The sequence below is a fragment of the Mobula birostris genome, chromosome 26 (assembly GCF_030028105.1).
Source record: "Mobula birostris isolate sMobBir1 chromosome 26, sMobBir1.hap1, whole genome shotgun sequence".
Classification (NCBI taxonomy): Eukaryota; Metazoa; Chordata; class Chondrichthyes; order Myliobatiformes; family Myliobatidae; genus Mobula; species Mobula birostris.
The window spans coordinates 24,848,543-24,859,060 of NC_092395.1; positions in this window are offsets into that span (position 1 = coordinate 24,848,543).

Genomic DNA, 10,518 nt, shown 5'->3' on the forward strand with positions numbered 1-10,518 from the left:
CATTCACTTCTGGTGTACGCCATATTGTTTGCCTATTGTTAGTTTCACATTGTAAATCTCAATTCTACACAGTCCTGTGTCACTCTCATCATTAACAGCAGCATGCAGATCAGTGCTCTTTTTGAAACTTCAACTTGACTTCTTATCTTTTTCTCTTCCCGGTGCAGTCCATTTATTTTTGTCTGCCTGACATGCTCTTTGTATGTATTTTACTTTGTTAAATATGCTGCAAGTTTCACCTTTAATCCTGCATTGATCTGGTGTATGTGAACCCCTACCACACCAGTAACACAATCCGTTCAGCCAGGAAGGTTTCTGTTTGGACGTAACAATTTTGTTCACACTCTCTTTCATTCCTGACTGCAACTCAATTGATACAGCTATTTCAACTGTTCTTTTAAATGTAAGCTGTGCTTCAGTTAGGAGCCATTTCTGAATGCTTTCTTGTAGGATTCCACAAACTGAACAATCTATCAGTGCATCATTATGCCCATCACTAAATTGACAATGCTCAGACAATCTCTTCAATTCAGTCACTTACACTGAAATAGACTCCCCTTCCTTTAGATTCCCTTTAAGTAATCTAATGCATTCTGCAAACAACAGTGATTCTAAACGTTCCTGCATTACTTTCATGACATCAGCAAAGCTCATTTCACCTGGTTTGGAATGAAGAAGTTAAACTTCAAAGCAAAAGGTATGCCTTTAAACCAAATGCACACAGCAAGACTGGTGCTTGCCTCTCATTGGTTATTTCATTTACTTTAGTAAACTGCTCAATTTGGTCAGTATACGTGAGCCGGTTATCTGTTATGCAATACATCTTCCATTTCTACTTTTACTGATTATTATCACCTGATACTTACTGTTTATGAACCCATGAATTCTTCTGTTTTCTGCCTTTTTTTAAAAACTCAATTGTGACATCCCTTCCAACAAACATGGGCTGTGCTACTTCTTTTTCACTTGACCTCACTGTGCTTTTTTAAATCTTGAACACCTCTCTGCATTTCAACAGGTAGGTAGTCGTCTCAGCTTTGCTTAAGTCTTCCTCATCATGACTGTTATATTTTGTTACTACAAAACATAAAAGAGTAATTAAAAGAAGACAGAACTGGGAAATGTAACTGAAATATTAAATATACTACATACACAATCGATTACTAGCTGCTCAAAGCACTCTCTGATTGTTGAGGTCAGTGCCACTGGGTGCTAATGGTTTAGGCCAGTTACCATCGCTCTCTTGGGTCACGGAATGATGGTGGCTGCCTTGAAGCCTGCAGGGAGAGTGGGCTGTTTCAGAGGGATGTTAAAGATGACCGCTGGGTCGTATAGCCCCTCAGTGCATGACTAGGTGTGTGGTCCAGCCCAGCAGCTTTGCATGAGTTTATCCTGTCTAGGGTCTTCCTCACCTCGGCTGTGGCCAGACAGGCTGCCTCTTCCTCAGGAAGACAGGGGACTTTCCTCAATGTCACCCTTTGCCTTCCTGATGGCACAGGAGAGCCCGGCTCTTGTTGACGTCAGAGTCATACTTTATTAGGAATTTGAAGCGATTTGGCATGTCAACAAATACACTCAAAAGCTTCTATAGTTGTACCATGGAGAGCATTCTGACAGGCTACATCACTGCCTGGTATAGAGGGGCTACTGCACAGGACTGAAAGAAGCTGCAGAAGGTTGTAAATCTAGTCAGCTCCATCTTGGGTACTAGCCTACGAAGTACCCAGGACATCTCTAGGGAGCGGTGTCTCAGAAAGACAGCGTCCATTATTAAGGACCTCCAGCACCCAGGGCATGCCCTTTTCTCACTGTTACCATCAGGTAGGAGGTACAGAAGCCTGAAGACACACACACTCAGTGATTCAGGAACAGTTTCTTCTCGTCTGCCATCTGATTCCTAAATGGACTTTGAAGCTTTCGATACTACCTCACTTTTTTTTAATATACAGTATTTCTGTTTTTGCACATTTTTTAATAATCTGTTCAATATGTGTAATTTACTTGTTTATTTATTTTTACTTTTTTTCTCTCTCTGCTAGATTATGTGTTGCATTGAACTGCTGCTGCTAAGTTAACAAATTTCATGTCACATGCCGGTGATAATAAACCTGATTCTGATTCTGATTCCTCTGATCTGAAGGAAGTGTCCCGATCCCTAAGCAGTGCACAAACCTCTTCAGTCAGCCATGGCTTCTGGTTTGCCTTGGAAGAGTAGTGTCTAGTCACGGTAACGTTCTTAATGCACTTTCATACGTAGCCAGTCAGGGAGCCTGCGTATTTATCCACGTTGATGTGATTTTCATAGGTAGCTGCCTCCTCGAAGGGCCACGACTGACAGCGGCTGCCTTGAAGTCTGCAGGGAGAGTGGGCTGTTTCAGGGAAATAGTAAAGATGTCCTTTAAGGCCTGTGTTAGCTGCGTCACCCAGTCCTTCAGCACCTGACCAGGTATGGTAGCGCTGAGGGGGCACCTTCTGGCCATGTCCTGAGAGCTCTCTGAACTGGTTTGACTCGTTTAATCGGCGGTCTGTACGCAAAATGGATATGTGGCCTGAGTATCTGAGGTGAGGACGGGGGCCTTGTAGACTCCATGAATCCTGGTATAAACTAGATGTAATATATTACAGAATATAATATATACTCTCTCCTCTGGTTGTGAAGTTTACATGCTGGTGGAACCTGGGCAGGGCCATTTTTAAATTGGCACTATTGAAGTCTCCAGCAACAATGAAGACAGCATGGGGGTTGCTGGATGCACCATACTAGCATGCCAGCACTAGCATGGGGTGGGGGGTGTAAATATCAATAATCACAATGGCAGTGAACTCCTTCTGTAAGTAGAAGGGCCTGCACTTCGCCATTAGAAACTCTACCTGCAGTGAGCAGTGGGCCATTTCTGCCGAGGTGTCACACACCAGTTCTTACCAATGTAGACACACAGAGCTCCTCCGCGGGTCTCGCCAGGGGGTGACAGCATTTCCGTTCTCCTGAAAGGAGATTAGGCCTTCCAGTCTGGGATGGTGTCTCGAACCCTAGCACACCCGGCCGGCAGCTCCCCTCTCCCTGACAAGGATCCCTGCTGTTTCAGCTCGGCAAGATGTGGGTTTGCTTACATGACAATGTTCCTCAGTCCAGTGATGTGGTTCATCTCACACAAAAAACGTGCACGCGCGCGCGCGCGCGCACACACACACACACACACACACACACACACACTTTTTAAAGCCTCCCTCCTCTGCCTGGCTGTAGAGCAGAGTCTTTAATCTTCACGCTCTTGGGAGTGATGGGGAGGGAAGGGCACATGAGGAGAAGGTGGGAGGAGAGGTTGGGGAAGCATAGTGGGAAGAGGAACTCTGGAGAGGGGAATATAGTGGGAAAAGTTAGAGAGGAATGGGAAGGTGTGGTTGGTAAGGGGAGGTAGGAGGGCAGGGAGAATAGGGAGAGTCAGATCAGAGGAGGTTATAGATTGAGGGAATGGGGAGATTACAGGAAGAAAGGGTTGAAGGGTTAAGTTAAGGAGGAGAGCGTGGGAGGAAGATGGAGACACAAGACTGCAGATACTGGAATCTGGAGCAACAGGTAATCTGCTGGAGGAACTCAGCAGGCCGAGCAGCTCCGGGGGTGGGGAGGGAGAGAGGGAATGAATGCTGATGTTTCAGGTTGAGACCCTGCAACAGGATATCAGGGTGGGAGGTAATTTAGGGTGAGGAGGGGATGGTGAGGGGAGCAATGTGCAGGGAAGGTAGGTAAGGAGCTCCAGAGGAGAATGGAAGAGAGGATTGGTGGGGATAGCACAGGGAATTTACAGTGGTAGGGGGCGGACATAGGATTAGGATGGGAGGGGGTTATGGGAGAATATTTTAACAATTAACAATTTAACAATTGTTATTCAATCAATATCAGTACGTTATGATAAAGTTTCGGAAGGGAGCGCATGGAATGAGTAAAAACCTGGGTCAATGGAGGTTGTTGCAGGGCTAAGGGAGAGTGCAGGGGAAGGGGCTGAGAGCTGTGGAGGGGGTTAGGGGCCGGGTACTGAAGGTGGAAGATGGGAACCGAGGGAGAGGGGTTGTGAATGTCTGGGTTCTGGGAACTGGGAAGAGGCAGGCGGAAATGGGTAAAAATTTGGGGATCTGAGGCTCTCGAGAGCTTGCAGAAATGGGTCAATATCAAAAGCTGACAGCAGCAACTTCGCTTCCTCATGCAAATGACTCCACAACACGCCGACCGCAGCTTCCTCTTTCTCTGCAGCTTCGGTCTCCTGCCAGGAATTGCACAATCACAAGATGGCTCAAACTTGGCAGAGATGACCCAGTCATCCAGAACAAACTGGGTTCACAGCCACCACTGCCCAGCCAGGGAGGGTATGTAGAAAGGGCAAATGAGAAAAGGGTCAGGCTACGAGGTCTTCCACAGCCCAGTACCAGGACCAGAAACAGGTTGAGGGACGGGGATTTTCAACAAGACACCATTCTTCCTTCAATTTTAAAATGACCCTGTTGGTTTCTATTCAGAGATACATTTTGTAATTTTAACTTTTGGTTCAGTTTGGAATTGTTCCAATATTTAATTTGAGTGCAACATTGGGTATTCCTCAGTTACTTAAATCGAGCCGCTCAAAGTTCAAAGATCAAAGTTTAAAGTAAGTTTATTATCAAAGTACAGATACGTCACCATATACAACCTGAGATTCATTTTCTTGTAGGCATATTCAATAAATCCCTAACAGAATAATAACCATAATAGAATCAATGAAAGACCGCATCAACTTGCAAAAACCAACAAATAAAAATAGAAAGAAAGAATAATCATAAATAAATAGGCAATAAGTATTGAGAACCTGAGATGAAGGGTCCTTGAAAGTGAGTCCATAGGTTGTGGGAACATTTCAATGATGGGGCAAATGAAGTTATCCCCTTTGGTTTAAGGGCCTGATGGTTGAGGGGTAATAACTATTCTTGAACCTGGTGTGGGTCCTGAGGCTCGTAGCGGAGCAGTGAGAAGTGAGCATGTCCTGCGTGGTAGGGGTCCCTGCTGATGGATGCTGCTTTCCTGTGACAACGCTGCTATACCCAGATTTTCCGTTCGAGGGCATTGGTGTTTCCATTCCAGGCTGTGATGCAGCCAGTCAATGCACTCTTCACTACACATCTCCAAAAGTTTGTCGAAGTTTTAAATGTCATGCCAAATCTTTGCAAACTCCTAAGGAAGTAGAGGCACTGCTATGCTCTCGTCATAATTGCACTTACGTGCTGGTCCCAGGACAGATCCTCCGAAATAATAACAGTGGAATTTAAAGTTGCTACCCCTCTCCGGGGCTATTCTTTTGATGAGGACCATCTCATAGACCTCGGGTTTCCTTCTCCTGAAGTTTTTTCAACTTTCAAGCCCTTTAAAGGAAAATGGGAAAGAAATTGGCTACTTCAATGTTTGCCTTATTTATTTTAACAGAATTGTTTTCTTCACATATTCACAATATCCTTCTCCTTTTTTTTAATCCTTTCCACTCTTGTCACCTCCGAACAGTGTCTATGGGAACCTTGTGAGAACCTCTTGTGGAGTCCTTAAAGAAAAATGAAGGAACTACCTGTGATAGTTATTCAGAAAAGATGAAATGAAGATCCTCATATTTTACTTTCTTACTACAGTGAAAGAGGCCATTCAGCCCATTGTCATCGCCAGCCCTCAGGGCAACCCCATTAGTCGCTTTCCCCCACTTACTTCCCTGCATCCTGTTTCGCACGGCCTCCAATTCTTTCTGCCACCATAAGGAATGATCCCTTTGCCCTGTCGAGTCTGCATGAGTCACAATTCAATCACAGCTGATTCATTTTTCCTCTGAACCCTATACTAGTGCCTTCTTCCCATAACCTTTGATGCCCTTAAGAAATCAAGAACCTATCAACCTCCGCCCTAAATATACTCAATAACTTGACCTCCACAGCTGTCTAAGGCAACGAATTCCACAGAACCATCACTCTCTGGCTAACAACAGGAATTCTGCAGATGCTGGAAATTCAAGCAACACACACAAAAGTTGCTGGTGAACGCAGCAGGCCAGGCAGCATCTCTAGGAAGAGGTGCAGTCGACGTTTCAGGCCGAGACCCTTCCTCAGGACTAACTGAAGGAAGAGTGAGTAAGGGATTTGAAAGTGGGAGGGGGAGGGGGAGATCCAAAATGACAGGAGGAGACAGGAGGGGGAGGGATGGAGCCAAGAGCTGGACAGGTGATTGGCAAAAGGGGATACGAGAGGATCATGGGACAGGAGGCCCAGGGAGGAAGACAAGGGGGGGAACCCAGAGGATGGGCAAGGGGAATAGTCAGAGGGACAGAGGGAGAAAAAGGAGAGTGAGAGAAAGAATGTGTGTATAAAAATAAATAACGGATGGGGTACGAGGGGGGGGTGGGGCATTAGCGGAAGTTAGAGAAGTCGATGTTCATGCCATCAGGTTGGAGGCTACCCAGACGGAATATAAGGTGTTGTTCCTCCAACCTGAGTGTGGTTTCATCTTTACAGTAGAGGAGGCCGTGGATAGACATGTCAGAATGGGAATGGGATGTGGAATTCAAATCTGTGGCCACTGGGAGATCCTGCTTTCTCTGGCGGACAGAGCGCAGGTGTTCAGCAAAGCGGTCTCCCAGTCTGCGTCGGGTCTTGCCAATATATGGAAGGCCACATCGGGAGCACCGGACGCAGTATATCACCCCAGCCGACTCACAGGTGAAGTGTCGCCTCACCTGAAAGGACTGTCTGGGGCCCTGAATGGTGGTGAGGGAGGAAGTGTAAAGGCATGTGTAGCACTTGTTCCGCTTACACGGATAAGTGCCAGGAGGGAGATCAGTGGGGAGGAATGGAGGGGACGAATGACAAGGGAGTCGCATAGGGAGCGATCCCTGCGGAAAGCAGAGGGGTGGGGGAGGGAAAGATGTGCTTAGTGGTGGGATCCCGTTGGAGGTGGCGGAAGTTACGGAGAATAATATGTTGGACCTGGAGGCTGGTGGGGTGGTAGGTGAGGACCAGGGGAACCCTATTCCTAGTGGGGTGGCGGGAGGATGGAGTGAGAGCAGATGTGCATGAAATGGGGGAGATGTGTTTGAGAGCAGAGTTGATAGTAGAGGAAGGGAAGCCCCTTTCTTTAAAAAAGGAGGACATCTCCCTCGTCCTGGAATGAAAAGCCTCATCCTGAGAGCAGATGTGGCGGAGACGGAGGAATTGCAAGAAGGGGATGGCATTTTTGCAAGAGACAGGGTGAGAAGAGGAATAGTCCAGATAGCTGTGAGAGTCAGTAGGCTTATAGTCGACATCAGTGGATAAGCTGTCTCCAGAGACAGAGACAGAAAGATCTAGAAAGGGGAGGGAGGTGTCAGAAATGGACCAGGTAAACTTGAGGGCAGAGTGAAAGTTGGAGGCAAAGTTAATAAAGTCAATGAGCTCAGCATGCGTGCAGGAAGCAGCGCCAATGCAGTCGTTGATGTAGCGAAGGAAAAGTGGAGGACAGATACCAGCATAGGAAAGTAGCTCCTCCCACTTCCTCCAAACTAAAGGTGTAGCTATGGGCACCCGTATGGGTCCTAGCTATGCCTGCCTTTTTGTTGGCTTTGTGGAACAATCTATGTTCCATGTCTATTTATTTTTATACACACATTCTTTCTCTCACCCTCCTTTTTCTCCCTCTGTCCCTCTGACTATACCCCTTGCCCATCCTCTGGGTTCCCCCCCCCACTTGTCTTTCTCCCCGGACCTCCTGTCCCATGATCCTCTCCTATCCCCTTTGCCAATCACCTGTCCAGCTCTTGGCTCCATCCCTCCCCCTCCTGTCTTCTCCTATCATTTTGGATCTCCCCCTCCCCCTCCCACTTTCAAATCTCTTACTAGCTCTTCCTTCAGTTAGTCCTGACGAAGGGTCTCGGCCCGAAAAGTCGACTGCACCTCTTCCTAGAGATGCTGCCTGGCCTGCTGCATTCACCAGCAACTTTGTTGTGTGTTACTCTCTAGCTAAAGAAATTCCTCCTCACCTCTGTTCTAAACGGACATCCTTCTATTCTGAGGCTGGGCCTTCTGGGCCTAGGATCCCCCACTATTAGGAACATCCTCTCCATGTCCGCTCTGTTCAGGCCTTTCAATATTCAGTAGGTTTTCATGAGATCATTCCTTATTCTTCTGAACTCCAGTAAGTACAGGCTCAGAGCCATCAAACACTCCTCGTGTATTAACCCTTTCATTTTGGGGATCGTTCCTGTAGGCCTCCGCCGGACCCTCTCCAATGCCGTCACATCCTTCCTTGGATAGAATTGCTCAGGATACTCCAAATGTGGCCTAATCAAGCCTCAGGATTATATCCTTGCTTTTATATTCTAGTCCTCGCCAACCTACACCAGAGGAAATTTCGAACCAAAAGGAACTAACCTTCCAAGCAGCCCGTCAGTGGGATGTGGGAGGAAATTGGGGGAGAGCACAAGCAACTGTACAGCAGCAGCTCCACCTGCCGTGCTACCCCACCCCTCCGGTGGCAACGGGGAAGTGAGGGGTTTCAGGATTACCAGTTAAAACGGAAAAAAAGAGAGACTATTTAACTTGCTCCTCCCAACCAAAACGTCCGCACTTTGCACTTTTTCCCATGTAAACTGCGTCCATTTCACTGATTTTTTTACTCCCTGAAACCTGTGGCCACCCTCACTCTTTGCCATCCTCCCTGATAAGTGCAAACCTCATTACAGTGCCAGACACCACCGTTTCTTTCTTGGGGAACCTAAGGACGCAGGTTTAAGACTAGGGGGCAGATACCTATAAGAGATTTGAGGGTGGTGGTTATCTAGAATGAGCTGCAAGAGGAAGTGATAGTGGCAGGTGTTGGAAAGACGTTAGGGAGATCGTCATTGTCACCCTGTGCTATGTCATATGACATGGATGAGCATAGTCTAAGGTCATGACTGCTCTTGTCAAATTCTTCAGAAGTAGTTTGTCATTGTCTTCTTCTGGGCAGTGTCTTTACAAGATGGGTGACCCCAGCCATTATCAATCCTCTTCAGAGATTGTCTGCCTGGCGTCAGTGGTTGCATAACCAGGACTTGTGATATGCACCAGCTGCTCATACGACCATCCACTACCTGCTCCCATGGTTTCACGTTGCCCTGATCGGGAGGGTTAATCAGGTGCTACACCTTGCCCAAGGGTGACCCACAGGCTAGCGGAGGGAAGGAGCGCCTTACACCTCCTTTGGTAGAGACGTATCTCCACCCCACCACCCAGAGATCGGAAGGGCGCAGAGGAACATGAACCTAAAGGAGGCAAATAGGATTAGTACAGATTGGCATCAGAGTCCACATGGGCAAGGTGGGTTAAAGGGCTTCCTTTTGCGCTGTGTGATTCTGAATTATTAATAAATAACAAAAATGGAAGTGGTATTAACAGACAGTTGGAAAACTCCAGTGCACACTTCCCTCTAGCTCATTTGTTGCTAACCTCTGATTCTGTCAGATTGTTTTGTATTCACTTGAACACTGTCCTTTTACTTTGAGAATTTTCCAAATAAAGTCATGATATTTTCCTTGAAAGTCTGAACACACCTTAAAGACATCCCTTCATCAGTCGTTTTTGTTACTTTAAAAATAAACTTAATTAATTCTGCTTGCCTTTAGCATATAGATGTTGTCTTTATTTAAATGGTTCAAATGGTTCCATTTATTATCAGGGAATGTATACATCATACAACCTGAAAGTCTTACTCTTCATAGACACCTACAAAAAAACAGAGGAACTCCAAAAGAATGAACAGCAGGAAAAATGTTAGAATGCGAAAGCCTCCTCTCCACCTCCCCTGCACAAGCACCAGCAAAACATCAGCCTCCCCCCCCACCCGTTTTTACCAATGTTTTTCCAAGGGCCACATAATTTAGCCCCCGATTAAAGACTGCAAGAGTGCACCCGGCAATGGTGTTAGACTGACTGGCTTATAATCACTGGGGTTACCCCTCTCTTCCCTCCGTGAACAAGGGGGTAACACACCGCTGGGTACCATGTCCATTTCTAAGGAGGACACGCCACCCAATCACCTGTAACGGTGGGGTCATCGAATGCGTTTGGGGCTGAGGTAGGTAGACTTTAGGGAAACAAGTTTAACGGAGACTGTGCAGGAAATTGGAGCTAAGGTCAAGTTCAGATCAACTGTAACATTTTTTAAGAAATGAACACTCCTGAGAGCCTGAATGGCTCACTAGTTCTCCTATTTTAAGTTTTCATGACAGATTGCGGATAGAACTGTTATAGTTTCCTCCCCAACCCTCACCATTTCCATCTGGAGCAGCATAGTGACTACCTGCCCCTTTTAGCTTTCTAATCTTGAGTAACACACACAAAGTGCTGGAGGAACTCGACAAGTCTAGGGAGGGGAATGAACAGCCAACTTTTCTGTCTACTGCCTATCTTTTGCTGTGGAGTTGGCAACATCCCCCTCAGCAAAGGCTAGACTGAATTCCTCAGCTTGCAAAAGAACTCGCACTGGTTCCTTAGTCAGCTATA